The 16,791-nt window shown below is 45.0% G+C and overlaps 1 pseudogene across 1 annotated transcript; it reads left to right on the plus strand.

Annotated features, from left to right (window-relative positions):
* Positions 1 to 1,253: 1,253 nt before the first annotated feature.
* Positions 1,254 to 4,830, plus strand: LOC309556543 (mitotic checkpoint serine/threonine-protein kinase BUB1 beta-like; annotated as a pseudogene). The gene has a single exon. The product of its transcript is annotated as a mitotic checkpoint serine/threonine-protein kinase BUB1 beta-like (transcript).
* The last annotated feature ends 11,961 nt before the right edge of the window (positions 4,831 to 16,791 follow it).

Below are 16,791 nucleotides of genomic sequence, written 5' to 3' on the forward strand. Positions count from 1 at the left end.
GCACTGCACCTTCTTCTCGATCCTCTCGCTCCAGAAATTCATCATTAAGTGATAAGCTTATTGAGGCCCGCCCTGATTCTGAAGCAAAAAAGGCGCAAAGCTCCTTCATCAGAAAGCAAGCAGAGGAAGAAGCACAAATAAAGATTCTGCAAATGGAAGGTGAGAAAGCAGCTTCCCTGGCAAGGCTAAAAGCCCTCGAACAAGCAATGGAACAAAGCACTAATCTGGACTGTCTTATCCCAGCAGAACTGGAAGATCCAGTTGAACGCACCAGTGAATATATACTAAAGCATAACATTTGCAAGGATACAGAATCATCTCCTGTACTTCCTACAAACAACACTGTTCTGACTCTCAACACGGAGACCTCTCAACACAATATGCCTGAGCCTCTTCAAGTCTACAATACAGGTACATCTATGCAGCCAACCACATCTTCTCCTGCAAACAACAATGTGACTTTCGGTGACAAGCTTCATCTGAAGCCACCGCCAGCACAAGCCTTAGAGACTAAGCCAAAGTTAAACGCTCATTCTACCTCATTCTACCCTGGTGAACCTCACCCTACATCACCAGAGAACTTTCACAACCAAGGGGTTCCACGAGTTACTTTGGTACCAAAGAGTGAGAAATCAGATTTGAATGACTTTGCCAGATATATGGTGCGCCGTGAGCTCATTAACACAAGCCTCTCAAGGTTTGACGATAGTGCAGAGAGCTACAGGGCCTGGAGAGCAACATTCAAGGCTGCTATTGCTGATCTCAACCTTACTGCTAGGGAAGAACTTGATTTGATCATAAAATGGTTGGGACCAGAATCTTCCGATCCTGTTAAGAGACCAGTACATGTTGACCACCCAGATGCAGGTCTTTCTGCTGCATGGGCAAGACTTGAGCAAACTTATGGTAGCTCTGAAGCCATAGAAAGTGCTCTATTCAAGACTGCGAAACTTTCCAAAAATATCAAACAAAGACCATTGCAAGCTGCAAGATCTAAGTGACCTCCTCATGGAGTTGGAGTTGGCAAAGAGAGATCCACGTCTACCTGGACTAAGCTTCCTGGACACTGCTCATGGTGTCAACCCAGTGGTATCTAAACTGCCATACAGCCTACAAGAGAAATGGGCACAACGAGGATCAAAGTATAAAAGAGACTATAATGTATCTTTTCCTCCATTCTCATACTTTTGCAGGTTCATTAGTGATCAAGCTTGGATGAGAAATGACCCAGCTTCAGCTTCAGTGAACCCAACATGCCGGCTTCATCCTCATCATCATCAAGGTATGATAACACAGCACCTAAACGTAGAGACTTTAATAAAGCAATATCTGTCAAGAGGACAGACATCTCACCCTCCGTCACCTCACCTAGTGATGAGTGCGTGGTTGATAAAGATAAAGACCCTAATCGCCAGTGTCCTATTCACAAGAAGCCTCACCCTCTTAAGAAATGTCGTGGACTTAGGGCAAAGACTCTACAAGAGCGCAGGGAGATTCTCCAGAAACTTGGAATATGCTTCAAGTGCTGTGCTTCTTATAGCCATCTTGCTAAAGACTGTGAAGCCCTCATCAAGTGCACAGAATGCAGTAGCGACAAACATGTTACAGCTATGCATCCTACTCCACTTCCAGACAAGTTACAGCAGCCACCTACCTCCTCACCTGCCTCAAGTCATGGCGGGGAGCAACAAAGTCATGCTCCAGCCAAGGATAATGTTCTCTCTTCATGCACAGAAGTCTGTGGAGAAGGCTTGGATTACAAATGCTGCGCCAAGGTATGCCTAGTCAAGATATACCCAAAGGACCATCCTGAGAAAGTTACTAAGATGTATGCCATAATAGATGAACAGAGCAATAGATCCCTGGTTAAGCCTAAATTCTTTGAGATCTTTGGCATAGAGGGTCATCCCACACCGTATACTCTTAGAATCTGTTCTGGTCGTGTAGAGGCCTTTGGCAGAAGAGTGGATGGGTTCATGGTTTCTCACATCAAAGGGGGACAGGGTATACCCCTACCAACATTAGTTGAGTGTGACCAGATACCAGATGAAAGGCAAGAGATTCCCACTCCAGAATCTGCATATCACCATCCTCACTTAAGGCACCTTGTTGATGAGATTCCTGCAATGGATATGAATGCTGAAATTTTGGTTCTCCTAGGAAGAGACATCCTCAGAGTACATAAAGTGCGCGACCAGTGTGATGGACCTGACAACGCCCCTTATGCACAAAGACTTGACCTAGGCTGGGTAATAGTGGGCGATGTATGCTTAGACAGGAAGCGTACGTCATCTGAGACCCGCTCCTTCAAAACTTACATATTGGGGAATGGACGTGCCTCCCACTTCAAACGATGCCCTCGTCATTATGAAGCCAAAGGCAATTTCAAGAAAGCGGATTCCGTATTCTTGGATGACATCCAACGCAGAGCCGAACCTCTGGATAAACTGGAGGCCAGTCACAGACAGTTCCAGGCCCTTCCAGGGTTTCTTGTCCAGTGTTAAAGAGTCTTGCTGAGGAAGATGTTGAGGAGTCTGTATCCTCTGAACCTCAGCGCAGCTCTCTGGTGGATTTAAAAGCCAGAGGAAACAACAAAGCAAGAGCTCCAGTGAGCAGAGTGGGAGATAACCTAAAATGCTCTAGCCAGAGTTTTAGCGCTCCGATGGCTCCCCCGCAACAAATCCCCAGCCGGACTGGTTTTGCTGTGTTTGATGAAAATACAGGCATTTATGTCCCTGAAAGTCAATCAACACTTGCTGCTCAACCCTGGGCAGCATTGCCTCAATCACAGGCCAAAGAAAATGAACTCAAAGCAGGGCCCTGTAACTCTGGCCGGCCACCGCACAGCACCCATCAGACTTCCAGCCATGATTCAACTCCAAGTCTTCCCAGCTTCACACCCTATGTGGATGAATTGGCCGAGCAACAGACAGTCACACCTTGCAAGATTAACCCCTCAGTTACTAGTGTCTTGAGTGCTCGGAAGTCTAGCAAGGAGGAGGATCCTCTACAGAGGCTGCAGAGCTGCACACAAGGGAAAGAGGAGATGGTTATGTACTGTAAAAACAAAGTCTATGCTGGAGTGGAAGAGTTTTCAATCGAGGAAATCCGTGCAGAAAATTATATGGCAAAAGTTTGCAAGAAGAGAGAAGAAGATCTCCTAGCCAGTGCTCTACGTAGACAGGAGATGGAGGGGCAGATTGAAGAGTTGGAGAAGAGGCTAAAAGGCTCATGCACTGAAAACCAAGAACAAGTAGGCATGGAGGCAGCACCAGCTGACGGGTCCAATAGAATTCCGGAGATAGTGGAAAGTGAGCCTCAATCTGAGCAGACCGCAGCGTCCAGCGATTGCACACCTTCAAAAAAAGATGATGTGGATCCTGTGCGATGCACCCTTCCTGCTCTTCTGTCACCAAGCATTAATATCTTGGATCAAAACCAACCCAAATGTACTGACCTGTCATCAACGCTGTCCTCTAATGAACCATTTACCATTTATGATGAAACATGTGAAGCACAGCCTAGCATTGCCTCGCAAAGTTTGAATAACGTGCCACCACCAGCCCGTCGTTCCACTTGCTGCCATTTCAAAAGTACCTGTTGTTCATGACGATGTCCCACTCACAGACACTCTTGATTGTATTGAATCCCTGAATGAAGAGGCTATAGTGTCTGGGTCAGACCGGAACAAGACTTTGTTTGCAGATCCAGAGGACACCTGTGACTTTGTAAGAGCTGCTCAGCTGGCGTCCACACCTTTTCACAAGGGCAAGGATGAGTCAGAAGAAAGCGACTCATCTGATCTGGGAAGGCTTCCATTTAGAGAGAAAACTCCAGTGTATGAGGAGTCTTTCTGACAAGTTTGTCCCAAAAAGTTAAGCCCAATTTTAGAAGCCAGTAGAGAGGATACTCCTTCCTCTGTGTCTTCTGTCTCTACTGGATCCACTAGCCTGCTGACCTCGAAGACTCTGCTTGTCCAAGAAAAGTTTGACCCTACAGGCCAGATGTCAGGGGTATTTGAACGTGCACTGGACTGCTCTGTGGATTTAGAGGAGCTGCACAAAAACATGCTGTTGCCCACTTCTGAACTATTGACATTACAGCATATCCACCAAGAGGCCAGACAGATGCCCTTTTTGAAGGACCAGGAAGAGTTACACCTTGGTGGTGGAACATATCAACTAAGAGGTAAAGTTAGTATAGGAGAGAGCAGAAACCTTTTTAAAGCAACATTATCTGATGAGGAGATGGATTTATAAGGATACCACTCACTTTACTATTCAGGACATACTTGAAGACCGAGAGACTTTGACTGAGGAGGTCGTTATCCTGTTTGCATACAATTTGCTGAGTCTTGTAGAAAAACTCCATTCAGTAGAAATCATTCATGGAGACCTGAGGACAGAAACTCTTCTGCTGGACAACAAGATTTTTGACCTGACTTCTTGCACGGAGGTGAATGGTTGCATCAAACCAACAGACTTCTCCCACAGCATGGACATGCGGCTCTGCCCTACACTAACCTCAAAAGCTTTCCCCATAGCACAAGCTGAATATGGGCAGCAGGTTCTAGCTGGCCGAACTTCACCTTACCAGGTGGATCTTCTTGGCATTGCAAATGTGGTACACTTAATGATCTTCTACAAGTGCTTGGAGGTTCATCATGAAGATTCAGTATGGAAAATCAACAAAGCATTTCCCAGTTTGTGGCGTGAGGAACTTTGGAACTCCTTCTTTTCCAAAATAATGAATACGGACAGTGAATCTCCATCATATGTTTTAAAAGAACTCAAAGATAAGAAGGAAGAGTCTTGGACGTTAATGTTATAACTTGAAGTTGTTGCATTTTTTGCATGTTTTTCTTTATGTCTTTCAGGTTCTCAAGACATCAAGCAAATTGCACTGTTGTTTATTTGCACTTGTATAACTACCGTTATGGTATAAAATTGTGACATTTACAATGTCAGACGGGGAGTGTGCTGTTACACAGTTAATATTCTCTTTATTGTAGATGCAATTTACATAGTATATTCTGTGATTTATTTACCATGTATTTTTCTATGGGTAGGTATTTACCAAAAAAGGCCAGAAGGTGGCAGCAATGCTCTTGTTCCTCCTGTGAGCCTGATACATCATTTCCTTGTATGTAAACTCCACCCCTGTACTTCCTGTATCATGGCTGCTTCCATTTTACCTCATGTAACAGGGACTCTTGTATCCTGCTAAGCTAAGGAAAGCATCATCTTTTGACCGCATAATACTGAATTCCATTCATTCTGCTGTATTCCTGTTGTGTGATGTTCAGAATAAACCAGCTTTTGGATGAAACCAGTATTGGTGAGTTCAAACTATCTGAGGAGGATTGTCCGCAGTGACCTTATCTGCTTATACAGGCCAGGCACAGAGGTCTCACAAGGGTTAGATCACTATCACAATAATCCGAGTCAGAATAGTGACCAAAACCTGCCATCAAAGAGGAAGTAAAAAATGCACCAGTTGGAAGAGGTGCTGTGAAGTATCCGCCTTTCCAAGGAGTGATAGGATCCCCTTTTTATGTCCAACCTGCCTCAGGTCCACAGGTTGATGAAAGCAGAAGCAGCGGTTTAGATGGCTGCTTTAGCAAGGATTTAAAGCCCTTATGTTCAATGCATCAGCCTGGCGTGGCTGCTGGCAGAAACCACAAGGAATGTGTAAACCATATGATCTCAGACTATATAAGGGTCAAGGGCAGATGTGAACACCCTTAAAAACTACAACCAACTGGACTTTTTAGTGTTCAGATTGGATCGCAGGTTGCAGCTTGCCTAGTATGAAAATGAGCTGCTAGTTGCCCTGTGGCCAGTGTTCTTTCAGAAAACGCATTAAACACAAGGGCAGATTTGTGCTAGAAAAAGAGTCCACCTGTCCCCTGACACAGTTGGCCAGCTCACCTTTACTGAAATGAAGAAGTTCTGAACCAGCAATGAGTACCAGACCCCTGCAAATGATGCTAATGAATACATTACATTATTACGATCACCTGCCGCTGCTGCACTTCCACCACTACCCTCTATTTCTACCCTTACCAGATCCTGACATTGCTGCTGGCTTGCCACCAATACCAGATCCTGACACTTTTACCAGCCTCTTCTGTTTCTGTAGGCCTGGGCCAATAAGCAAAAACAATTAGTGCCACCACTGTGGCATGCCAGCATTAACACCTTGTGCTGCCTTTACTGTCCTATTCTGATGCTCTGGCTCTGTAAAACTGCTCTGTCAAAGTGCCACCCATACTGGCGAATTCATAAAGACAAGTACGGGAATTTGAGGCAAGCACCAACATTTGCAGTGTGGAGGCGCACTGAGGCTGGGGAATCTATACCAATACTCCATCCTCGGTGCAGTTAAGCTTCTTCCCCGTCACTGCACCTGTCACCCAGCCAAGGCAGTGAGCAAGGATTTATGTTGCTGGGTGGGCAGATCCAGATGGGGATTCAGAAATACTTATATTTTTCCATCAGGTCCTCTCTTTGATATTGACAGAAGGCAAAGTGTGAATTCCATAGTCAATTGACAGGCTGCTGGCCTATTACTGGTCGGGTGTTGCAGCAAAAACTACCCTAAAATGTTTTTCAAGTAATATTGTGTAGCAGGTTTTCCAGGCATTGGGCCTTTACAGCTTTGAATCTTTCTTTAAGTTTTGCTTCTGGAGAATCCCTATAGGGCTTGCGAATGAATAGGAAGTCCCATATGACCTCATCACACCAGAAATCTCTATTTCTCAATAAGCAACATCACTTCTCTTGAAGCATAGGGGTAATCGTACCCATATTCCTATGCCACCTTCCGCAGAATCCACCTTTGCATACGGGACAGCCGGGGAAGAGTCTTTCTGTTACCTCTCTCAGGTGGAGAAAATGGGGTGGTCACTCGCTGAATCATATGCTCATATGCAGCATTTTGGTCCCGAGCTCTGGCAATATTTCCAGGGGGGGTTAGATCTGGAATCCTTTCAACATAGATTATACAGAATCCCAACTTTCGAGCTAATACCCCCCTCTCCATAGCTTCCTTGGCCTCCTTATCAATTTTTGCTGCAACTTCAGGACCTGGGGAGCTGCTCCCAGCTTCTGAGCCCTAGTCCCACTCTGTCTCATCAGCCGATCCCCAATTGTCGATTCCCCTCTATGGAACCGTATCTGCACTGGAAGGATGGGGATCCTATGGGCACAAGTCCTGCTTCTTCCTCACCACTAGTACTGGTGGGTGAGACTGAAACAACTGCAGGCTTTGTAGGCTGCTGAATAGCAATGGGAGTAGATCCTGCCACTACTGTTGTGGTAGATGCATCTTCCGGCCACCCTCCGGACGCTTGTGCTGGCATGTATCCCCTCCCTAGGGAGCTCTGCGACCGAGCCTTCCTTACAAACACTGAAGGCCCACTGGCTGCTGGCATGGCCTCCAGCTGCATCATTAATCGCAACATGCCCCTTCCGCCTCCGCAGAGGAACTTTGGTCCCGGTCACCTCTTGAGTGAGGCCTGACTCCCAAGTGACATACAACTTCTGGGGCCGGCCCTCGGCTGCTCTCTGCCCAGAGCAGCAGATAACCACACTGCCCGCATTGGACCCACGCTTTCACTTTCAACAATATTAGCACATTGAGGACATACCGCTCCCAGGTATTCCAGGCCGCCTCCCGGGCACAGCGTGAGTCCGCCTTCAGGCACCATCCGGGTGCCTGTGTCCCAAACAAGGGATGGATTGGGCTGGTGGATCTAGCAGAGTCTTCGCCGGTGGCGGCAACAATAGCGGTCACACTATTTTGCTCTCTCACAAACGCCATGTTTCTCTCTCCTACACGTGTCTCCCTCGCAGCCACATCCGAAGGAGGGGGTATTAATAGGACTCCCTTAGTCACTCCTGATTTGACTGGATGTTCCCGCTATCTCCACCCTTTCGACATGTTGGGCAATGACTCCTCCTGCAAGGCAGGTCTGTGTGAAGCGCGCTTTCCCACAGGGCCACAACTGCGCCTTCCTCCTCTGAAGCCAGCTGTCCCTCCTTGCTTGGCAAGAGTGATATCCCGCTGTCAGTCGCACGGTCAATAGTTCTCTTCCTAGCCATACATGTGCAATTTACATCTTCCATACTGTCGCCGAGGTTAGCCCCACTGCCTCTCCCGGCATGGCTGACTACAATCCTCACAGTATCAGTGCACTTGCTATACAGAATAAATGTCCCGCTGTCGGATACACGGTCAACATCAGTCCATATAACTTGTACACACACCCGGCCCCTGGCACCTCGCTCTCCGTGCCCCCGGCCACCATCTTCACCGGTGTCCTTTTCTCCATCCCCACCGGGACCCCTGACGCCATCTTCTCCGTCCCGGGACCTCTCTCTGTTAAGCAGTTGCAGCATTTATACACTTTTACTCCTCTTCCCTCTGCTTCCCAATATCTGACAGCAGAATACACATCATACTCCATGTAGAAGGTTCCCGTCATTTTGCAGTCTTTGCTTGAACACCTTCCATGTGCACTTCATCCCACTCTCCCTGCCTCCCCCAGATCCGGCCTCACACTTGGTTTGATACTTGAACTAAAGTTCTGGGCACAAAAACTGACTTTTCCGACTTTTTCTTCTGCCATTGCCAGGGTCAACTGGCCCAGTAACCAATGGCAAAATCCCGGACGAGCCCCCAAATGTAGCAGGTTTTCCAGTCATTTGGTCTGATGTGGGTCTGCCATGGTTACCAGTGACACCTTCAGCCCATTTTATCTGAATACCCACGTGTGAGATTTCAGTCAAGGAGCAGTCCAGCATCTTTGGTTTGATTTGTTTATTTGATATAGGGGATGCGAGAACGGAATGAGTGGGATACTCCTCTGGCTCAACTAGGTAAATAGGACACTTTGTGGAAAAATTCCTTTCAGCGCTGTCTTGAAGTTGGCTGGATGCTGACCAATGCTTGCTGGCACTTGAAAAACACTGACTTGCTGTACTGTACTTGAACTTGACTTCTGACACTCTGGTTAGCTCAAAAGTCCTGGACTGTACTGAGAACTGACTTCTGATGTTCTGGTTAGCTCAAAAGTCCTGAATACTGCTCCCTCCAGTCCTTCCTGACTGAGATAGCTTCTGTAACTGCTTGTGCTGTTGCAACTCTCAACACTGTACACTGCACGCTGTACACTTTAACACTTCAGGGCCCAACCGCTGGCGCCCCCTCTGAACTTCAGGGTCCTCTCACTAGGCACCCCCTCTACGCTTCAGGGTCCTCTCACTAGGCACCCCTCTACAATTCAGGGCCCACACACTGGCAACCCCTTTAAACTTCAGGGTCAACACTGGCACCCTCTTTACACTTGCTCCTGCACTGGCTAGCTAGCTCCTGGATCCCTCTGACCTTCACCGGATTGGTCCCCTCTCGCTAGGCAGACCCCCAGGGGCAGTTTGCAGTACTCACGAACTGGGAATGCTTTCCTGAAACTGGACCCCTCTCAGCTCCGCTGGTCCTCGGCACACCGGATGCCCTCTGCAGCTCAGCTCAGCCTTCTGTCCCCTCAGGCAAGCCGCCTGGGACACCCGATTCCTCTGACAGGAGGAGAGACAGCCGTACTCTCCCTCCTGGGACTCTGATTCCCGGCAAAGACGATACGTCATGTGCTCCCCTCAAACTTATACCCACTCCCAGAATGCTGTGCGGAAGAATCTGCCTTTCTGGGGTAGATACAGGCCTGAGTGTGCTATTGGCTGGGTTTCCTCCACTGCCCAATGAGAACCCTCTCATGGAGCACAGTGGGGAGACTCTCCAGTCTCAACAGCCACACCTTGGAGACATGACAGCCCAGCTGAAAATCATGGCCCTGCTGATAAGCAGACAAGGCCCACTATACTTTACCTAGCACCTACCTTGTAGGGTGCTACAATTGCAACAGATTGGGGTGCTTATGTTATATGTAAGCCAAAGAATAATACAGAAGTAAAAAAAAAAACATATTACACATGCAAATTGTGATGTTAAAATATGGTGTTCATAGATGTGCGCAGCCTATTGCATTAGGGTGTGCCTCCAATTGCCGTCTGACACCCGCGATCGCTCCCTGCTGAGAGAGAGAGACCCTGCAATGACCATAAAGCCCATGTGATCCTTCTATATAGGATCACATGTCTCTATGGTCATTTCACAAGCCACGCCCCCCCCCATTTAGAATCACTACCCTAGGCTTACATTTAACCCCTTAATCACCCACAGGGTTAACCCCTTCCCTGCCAGTGTCATTGTTACAGTAACAGTGCATATTTTTAGCACTGAATACTGTAGTAATGTCACTGGTACCCCTAAAAGTGTAAAAAATGTCAGTTAGGGGTCTGATCTGTCCGCTGCAATGTCGCAGTCCCGCAGAAAATCACAGATCGCTGCCATTACTAGTAAAAAAAACAAAAAAAAACAATACAAATGACATAAATCTTTCCCGTAGTTTGTAGACGTGATAACTTTTGCGCAAACCAATCAAAATACGCTTATTGCGATTTTTTTTTTTTTTACCAAAAATATGTATCAGAAAACAAATTGGCCTAAAATGTTAAAAAAATTAGATTTTTTTAATTAATTCATTTTTTTTGAGAATGTCATATAGCAGAATGTGAAAGATATTGTTTTTTTTTTCAAAAGTGTAGCTCTTTTTTTGTTTATAGCGCAAAAAATTAAAATCGCACAGGTGATCAAATACCACCAAAAGAAAGCTCTAATTGTGGGAAAAAAAGTACGTCAATTTTATTTGGGTACAGCCTTGCACAACCGCCCGATTGTCGGTTTAAGTAACGCAGTGCCGAATCGCTAAATAGGGCCTGGTCATTAAGGGGGCAAATCCTTCCGGTCTTAAAGTGGTTAATAAACCCACGCCTATTATCCTTGAAAATGGGCAGAATTGGTTTTCAAGATTTGGACCCCCCTCTCTCCTACATGAACTTAAATAGGGTGAGTAGTAAAGTTTGCCGTTCCAGAATTTATGTTAAGTGTAATATATGATCTGCAAATCAAAGAACGCTTACTCACATCACAATTCTTGATCACCTAAATTGCAATGCCTGAAGATGACAGGTGAACTGATTTTGACTCACCTCTAACCATAGGGCCATCATAGATCTTCATCAGTCCTGCTTTCAGGAAATTCACCCATAAAGTGAAGTGAAGAAGCTGTGAGGTCAGGTCAGGTTTATACTTAGGGATACAGGAAAAGTCAGTCCAGACAGGTCAGCTTGTTAATTTAGGTCATGGGGAAAATGTTGACCCACCCAGAAAAGCCCCTTGACAGTCATTGTATAGAAGAGCGGAGCCATTAATTTACACTTCCTGATGGTGAAACAGGAAACCTCTATTACTGGTTTATTTTTAGAAATTGGGAATCATTCAACATGTATAATATACACAATATAGACATTGCAAGAATGACGACTATTCAATTGATTTCATTACAATTACAACAAAAAAGCAACAATACAGAATTTATTAAAAGCAAGACCTGTCTAAAATCAGACATGGTTTTAGTTGCAGCTAAACTATCTGTTAGGAAATAATTTTGGTCTTTGTTTAATGAAGCCATTTTCATTGATAATTGGTCTGTGATAAAACACACCAACAAGAATGTATATGTTGTATAGTGTATATAATAACGTATTTATCAAAAATACAAAGAATATTGTTGTGTTTTTTTCCCAGATGAACAAGTTTCCAGCTTACAGCAATTTACTGTGGTTAGAAAAATGTAAGTAGTTATCTCATTGTTTGCTACAGGTTTTAGCACACTACTGATTTTCCCAGCATGATGAAAAACAGGGTATTGATATGCTGAAACAGGTTTACTAGGTAGTACTGGATTTAGCATGTATTGATGTAGTTCAGCCAGCAGATGGCAGACTTTGACAATATACTGAAACATGAAGCCGCTGAGTATAGGCACTGTTCAAAAGGCAGTGATTGCTGAGCTCACAATTATATTAAATCACTGTCTGACATGCTGATCCTCTGGGCCCAGTATTTCCTGAGTCTCAGCTCTGACTTTCATGGTATGCATACTTGTTCCAGGTATAATAATAAAAAAAATTATGGGTAGGGCATCTACGTGGCAGGTTTAATGTTAAAAAATGTAAGGCAATGCATTTGGGTGCCAGAAATACGAATGCAAGTTACTCACTATGGGAGAGCATTTAGCTCCTTTTGTTTCACAAAGTTTAAATGAACAAGCTGAAGTTAGAAGCTGATTGGCTAGCATGCACATGCAGATCAATTAGTAAAAGCAGCACACTTTACACACATTACACATAGTTAGGCACATATTTAACCCCTTGATCACCCTAGATGTTTACCCCTTCCCAGCCAGTGTCATTAGTAAAGTGACAGTGTATAATATTATCACTGTATTAATGTCACTGCTGTTGTCAGTGGCAGTTAGTCAGTTCCCACCAGTGTCAGTTAGTGTCAGATTGGCTGCCGCACTATTGCTGTCCCATTATAAATCGATGATTACCTGCATTACTAGTATAGAAAAAAAATACTTTATATATTATATGTTTATATATATTGTACTAGATACAATATTTTTTAAACAATAGGGTCAGTGGTGGGATTCAAAAATTTTAGTAACCAGTTCCGACTTTCAAGCATGTTGTCATTTTTTAAAATGTAATGTCAGTTAGGGGTCCAATCTGTCTGCCGCAATGTTGCAGTCCCGCTAAAAATTGCAGATCGCCACCATTACTAGTAAAAAAAATAAATAAAAATGACATAAATGTTTCCCCTAGTTTGTAGACGCAATAACTTTTGCACAAACCAATCAAAATACCCTTATTGTGATTTTTTTTTTACCAAAAATATGTAGCAGAATACAAATTGGCCTAAAATGATGAAAAGATTTGATAGGGAATGTTATATAGCAGAAAGTAAAAAATATTGTTTTTTTTCCAGAATTGTGGCTCTTTTTATTTTGTTTATTGCGCAAAAAATTTAGTACATCAGTGAGTTGTGGTGGACACAGCAACCTCCCCCCTTCCCCTGTATGGAGAGAGAGAGAGAGAAAGGGAAAAAAGAGAGGGAATGAGGAAGAGAGTATAAGAGAAAGAGGGAAGGAGAAAGAAAGGATGAAAGAAAGAACAAAAGTAAGAGGGATGAAGGGAGGGAGAGAGGGAGGAAGAGAGAGTGGGGGAAAGAAAGAGGGATGGAGAAAGAGGGATGGAGAGAGAGAGAGAGGGGGAAAGAAAGAGGGATGGGGAGAGAGAGAGGGATGAAGAAAGAGGGATGGAGAGAGAGAGAGAGAGAGAGAGAGAGATGGAGAAAGAGGGATGGAGAGAGAGGGGGAAAAAGAGGGAGAGAGAGAAGAGAGAGAGAGAGAGAGAGAGAGAGAGAGATATGGAGAAAGAGGGATGGAGAGAGAGAGGGGGAAAGAAAGAGGGATGGAGAGAGAGAGAGAGAGGGATGGCGAGAGAGAGAGAGAGAGAGAGAGAGAGAGAGAGAGAGAGAGAGAGGGATGGAGAGAGAGAGAGAGGGAAAGAAAGAGGGATGGAGAAAGAGGGATGGAGAGAGAGAGGGGGAAAGAAAGAGGGATGGAGAAAGAGGGATTGAGAAAGAGAAAGGGGGATGGAGAAAGAGGGAAAGAAACAGGGATGGAGAGAGAGGGAAAGAAAGAGGGATGGAGAGAGAGAGGGAAAGAAAGAGGGATGGAGAGAGAGAGAGAGAGGGGGGATGTAGAGAGAGGGGGGGAAGAAAGAGGGATGGAGAGATAGAGGGGGAAAGAAAGAGGGATGGAGAGAGAGGGAAATAAAGAGGGATGGAGAGAGAGGGAGGGATGGAGAAAGAGGGATGGAGCGAGAGAGAATGGGAAAGAAAGAGGGATGGAGAGAAAGAGGGAAAGAAAGAGGGATGGGGAGAGAGAGAGAGAGTGGGAAAGAAAGAGAGATGGAAGAAGAGGGATGGAGAGAGAGAGGAATGGAAAGAAAGAGGGGTGGAGAAAGAGGGATGGAGAGAGAGAGGGGGGGAAAGAAAGAGGGATGGAGAAAGAGGGCTGGAGAAAGAGGGAGGGAAAGAAAGAGGGATGGAGAGAGAGAGAGGGAAAGAAAGAGGGATAGTGAGAGAGAGGGAAAGAAAGAGAGAGGGAAAGAAAGAGGGATTGAGAAAGAGAGAGAGTGGGATGGAGAGAGAGAGGGGGAAAGAAAGAGGGATGGAGAGAAAGAGAGAGAAAGAAAGAGGGATAGAGAGAGAAGGAAAGAAAGAGGGATGGAAAGAGAGGCAAAGAAAGAGGGATGGAGAAAGAGGGGTGGAGAGAGAGAGGGGAAAAAGAGGGATGGAGAAAGAGGGATGGAGAGAGAGAGAAAGAGGGATGGAGAAAGAGGGATGGAGAGAGAGAGAAGGAAAGAAATAGGGATGGAGAGAGAGAGAAGGAAAGAAATAGGGATGGAGAGAGAGAGGGAAAGAAATAGGGGTGGAGAGAGAGAGGGAAACAAAGAGGGATGGAGAGAGAGAGAGAGGGAAAGAAAGAGGGATGGAGAGAGAGAGGGATGGAGAGAGAGAAGGTGGAATAAAGAGGGATGGAGAGAAAGAGAGAGAGAGGGAAAGAGACAGGGGGGGGGGAGAGGGAGGGAGAGAGAGGGAAAGAAAGAGGGAAGGAAGGAGAGAGAGAGAGAGAGAAAGAAAGACGCAGTGAGGGAGGAAAGAAGGCACTTTTAGCAATTTTTAAACATATTGGGAGCATAACACGCTTCTAATTCCTCACCTCTGTTTGCAGCTCCATGCCACTTCACAGAAAGCCTACTGAAAGTAATAGGCAATGCACTCATTGGCTGAGAGGCAAGGGAAGGCGGTGCAGCCCGCCTCCTGCTCAGCCAATAGGTAGCTCTCAGAGTCTCAGCCCAGCCAGCTTCCTATAGGGGGAAAACGTAAATACTAACCAGGAAGCAAAGTCTGGCTGCACTGTCTCCGGCTCATAGACGAAAGGGCAAGCTGAGTGCTGCAGCATTTTTAAAAGAGAATCGGACCGGCCCGATCTCCACTTGCACCGGTTCGGCGAACTTGTAAAATGTTAGTAACAGGTTCGCACGAACAGGTGCGAACCGGCTGAATCCCACCACTGAATAGGGTACCATGATAATAGGGATGGGAGTAGACCATTATACTGTAGACAGATCCTATTAAAGTGTAGGCCTCTCCTAGATATGAGATAGGTAAGACAATGGGGTATCATGATAATAGGGATAATGGTAGAAATAGTACTGTATATAGATCCCATCAAAGTGTGGGCTTGTCCTAGATACATTATAGGTAAGACAATGGAGTACAATAATAATAGGATTGGGAGTTGAACATAGAACTGTAGACAGATCCCATCAAAGTGTAGGCCAGTCCTAGGTATAAGATAGGTAAGACAATAGGGTAACATGATAATAGGGATGGGAGTAGAACATATTACTGTAGATAGATCCCATCAAAGTGTAGACGTGTCCTAGACACAGGATAGGTAGGGCAATGGGGTACTGTGATAATAGAGATGGAGTAGAACACAGTACTGTAAATACTGTAGAGAACATAGTACTGTACATAGATCAGCAGGAATGTATGACTTTTCAGTAGATGTGTCCTACCAAAGGTCTCTCTATAAACATGTACAATCACACATTGAGAAGGCATCCCAGGTACTGAACATACTGTACCTGTATGTCAGCAAACTTTCAGTGAAATTGATTTTGGACAATCTATTTTACCTTGAGAATGATCTGTTATGGTGCATCTACAGGTGTTGCATTGAGTCCAAAAAACGTTCTCTTCCAATCCAACCGTTCTTGGCCAGTTATTCATCCATTGGAAGCCTTAAACTTCCCATTTGATTTGGTAATCTCCAAACAATCTTATTTTGAATTTAAAAGCCACTATATTATGTGGGGGACTACCAAAAAAAAAAAAAATGAATTCAATTGATATCTAAATGGTAATTGTACAACATAATTTTTGATAAAGTTAAAGTGTTTGTAAATACAAAACATTTTTTGTTGTTCTGGATGCAGTAGGGAAGTGTTTTTAGCACTTTCTGTTTTGGCCTTACATACACTTTAAGAGAGACTGTACAATCACATTCAGTCATATGTCATATTTGGCCACCTTTACTATCACAAAATACTTTAAGGCCCCTTTCACATTTGTGCGATTTGTTATGCCACTTTGCAGTCCCAAATCGCAGGACAAGTCATCCTCCATAATTTCCAATGAGTACTGTTCATATCTGTATGACTTCAAGTCGCAACGACTTCAAAGTAGTCCCTGCACCACTTTGGGATGATTTTAATGTATTTTGAGGTCAAAAGACATAGGCATTACTTCAAGTCCAGTCAAAATCACAGTAAAATCGCAGTAATATCGCGTGATATTTAGGTTGCATAAGTGTGAAAGGGGCCTTAGTGGGAATTCCCAAAAGGTACCTACATCAGCTATTAGGGAGGTTGGAGGCTAATACTTTCTTTTTAGGCATCTATTGGACCGGCTGTAGGGGGACTTTGGAGGTCGGTATTTTTTTTGAGGTGTGCATTGGGCCCCCTACCAGGTAAGGTTGGATGCCGGAAGCTTTTTTGAGACGTGCACCAACTTGGACCTACTATCAAGGGAGGTTGACGGCTGGTATTTTTTTCGATGCGTGCATTGGATTGGCTAACAGGAGAGGTTGGAGGCCAGTACTTTTTTGAGGCGTGCATTTGACCGGCTTTAGGGGAAGCTTAGAGGCCAGTCCTTTTTTTTTTTCTTTTATTTTCAGGTATGCATTGGACC

The sequence above is a fragment of the Pelophylax lessonae genome, assembly GCF_965119305.1.
Source record: "Pelophylax lessonae genome assembly, chromosome: 5".
Classification (NCBI taxonomy): Eukaryota; Metazoa; Chordata; class Amphibia; order Anura; family Ranidae; genus Pelophylax; species Pelophylax lessonae.